This window comes from Petaurus breviceps, unplaced genomic scaffold (assembly GCF_028583685.1).
Source record: "Petaurus breviceps papuanus isolate PSGF00001 unplaced genomic scaffold, PetGlider_PUasm1.0 175, whole genome shotgun sequence".
NCBI lineage: Eukaryota > Metazoa > Chordata > Mammalia > Diprotodontia > Petauridae > Petaurus > Petaurus breviceps.
This window is the reverse complement of record NW_027185764.1, coordinates 26,772,481-26,775,146: the sequence shown is the minus strand read 5'-3', so window position 1 is coordinate 26,775,146 and position 2,666 is coordinate 26,772,481. Positions and strand designations below refer to the sequence as shown.

The following is a 2,666-nucleotide window of genomic DNA, read 5'->3' as shown; positions in this document are numbered from 1 at the left end:
AAAGAAAGAAAGAAAGAAAGAAAGAAAGAAAGAAAGAAAGAAAGAAAAGAAAGAAAGAAAGAAAGAAAGAAAGAAAGAAAAGAAAGAAAGAAAGAAAGAAAGAAAGAGAGAGAGAAAGAGAGAGAGAGAGAAAGAGAGAAAGAAAGAAAGAGGAAGGAAGGAAGGAAGGAAGGAAGGAAGGGAGGAAGGGAGGGAGGTATGGAGGGAGGGAGGGAGGAAGCACCTACTATGTGCCAGACACTATACTGGGTATTAGGAATGCAAATAAAAATGTGAGATAGTTTCTTTCCTTCCAAAGCTTATATTCTAATAGGAGGTGATTGTATAACACAAATAGGCCAAGAGGTCTCAAAGGGTAATGGTCTGAATGGTCACAGGGATTAAGAGTGGAGTCATAAGCCAAGTAGTCCAGTAGCAACAATATCCACAAGAATTTCTAAATGTTCTATCAAGGGTCACTGGGGGCATTTAACAACTGTTGTCATGTCCTTTTATTATACCTTCTTCTTAAACTTTATCCCTCAAATCCAGGGAGCTACAATAGCTTTAAGCAGAACTTGAGTCACAGTCATGGCCCATTCCTCCTTGTAATGACTGTCCCCTACTCTGGGTTCCCTTTAGAAGAATCACTTTGAATTCCTATTCACTTATTTACTCCTTGCCTTTTTGTATCTGATCTCCTTACAATAGTATTTTCCCTCATGGGCTCTGCAGAACGCTGTAGTTCTAAATGATAGTAATAATTCCATGGAAATCTTTTGAGGATTAATATGAAATTATGTAGATATAAAAATACATATGTGCATTTGCTGGGATGCTACAAAAATAGAAAAGTTCTGATATTTTGCTCTGAAATTTCCGCAACCTAGAGCCATCTTTTGACTGTTCAGTCAATCAACAAGCATGTATTGAAAACCTAATACTATTTATATTAAGTAGGCAATATTGTAGACATTGAGAACACAAAGAAAAAAAAAAGAAAACAGCCCCTGCCTTCAAGAAGCTTACATTCTAATGAGAGAAAATAAGCACCTATATAGGCACATGCATAATGAACATAAGGCATTTGAGGTGGGTGGGGGAAAGGTAGATACTTAATATATGTCCCTTAATATGTTCCTTCCTTCCTTCCTTCCTTCCTTCCTTCCTTCCTTCCTTCCTTCCTTCCTTCCTTTGTTGCTTCTTTCTTTTCTTCCTTCCTTCTTCCCTTCTTTTTTTTTCCCTTTCTTTTAAATGCCAACCAGAAGGGTTTATATTTTTAGTCTTACAGGTAACAGTGAGCCCCTTGAGTAGGTGGAGTGAGGGAATGACCTTGTCAGACCTATGCTTTAGGAAACTCTCTTAGGTTTTTGTATGGAGGATGAAGTGGTGAAAGACTTGAGTCAGGGAGACCAAGTAGGTGACTGCTGGAATGGTCCAGGTGAGGTAATGAGGACCTGAGGCAGCATGTGATGATCTTGTGAATAGAGGAGAGGGGACACACTTAAGGGATGTGGAAACAGAAAAGACAATCTGTCAAATGACCAGACAGTGTATCTTTAGTCCCAAAGTATTCCATGGCAAAATAAATTTGAGAATCACAGCCCTATCCCAGTTTCCCAGGGAGCTCTTAGCTCCACTTTGGGAAACATGGGATCTCTTTGCTCTCTGTTCCCAGAAAAAAAATGTTAGTTCTCATGATTGAAAGCATATACATTCTAATAGCTAAAAGACTTTGGGAGAGGCATCCAGGGAGGCCAAAATATTAGCCCAAAGAAGAGATGTATTAAGAGAGATTTACCTGCCCTTGAATATATGCATTGTTATTATATATAAGGCTGATAAACTGTTTTCCATTCCCAGGGAAAAGGACCGGAAGAAAATGGGCTTATGTTACTTCATGATGGACTTGGAGCAGATGTGAAGAAGAGTTTTCTGATATCGAAGGTTCTAAGGCACTGAGATGTCAAGGGAGAAGTTTAAGCAAAGAGTAGACACGTGTTACTTAAATTGATTTAGATGTGCTCTTTCCTGAGGATGAAGAAATAACTTAGACCACCTTTTAAGATTTCTTCCAGGCCTATGAATCTATAATTTTAATGGTAAAGGAAGGTGAATGTTCATTTTAAAATACACTGATTTTTGAGAAGCCTTTCTGTGATGTTATTTATTTGTATATGAGATAGAGCAGAAATGAGGAAGCTTTGTTCTTTAGAAAACCAAAAAGTTGCTCCAAGGATTCCTCAGAAGAATGTGAGTTTTTTTATTTCATTATTTTTTTTCTTTTTTTCCCCCTCCCAGTTTCCCTCTCTTATTAGAAAAAGAAAAAAAAAATCCCTTGCAATAAATATGCATAATATGCAAAAGAAATTCTTTCATTGGCCATGTCCAGTTACTGTTTGACCACAATGTAGCTGGTAGACCACATTTGCATACTCCATTCTATCACTAAAGTGATTCTTCCTAAAGTACAGATCCAATAGGGTCACCCTCCCTACTCAATAAACTCCAATAGCTCCCTAATGCCTCCAGGGTCAATTACAAAATGCTCTGTTTGGCATTCCAAGCCTTTCATAACCTAGCCCCCTCCTACTCTTCCAGTCTGATTACACCTTATTCCTTGCCATGTACTCTTTGATCCAGTGACACTGGCCACCTGGCTGTTCCACAAACAAGGCACTCCATCT

At 38.4% G+C, this 2,666-nt stretch overlaps 1 long non-coding RNA gene across 1 annotated transcript in view; it reads left to right on the top strand.

Moving 5' to 3' along the window:
• The window catches only part of LOC138159078 (uncharacterized), a 2,802-nt gene extending 674 nt beyond the window's left edge, over positions 1–2,128 (top strand). The window contains exon 2 of the long non-coding RNA XR_011167800.1: positions 1,843–2,128. This is a non-coding gene — a long non-coding RNA (uncharacterized lncRNA). The remainder of the gene's footprint in view (positions 1–1,842) is intronic.
• Positions 2,129–2,666: the final 538 nt, after the last annotated feature.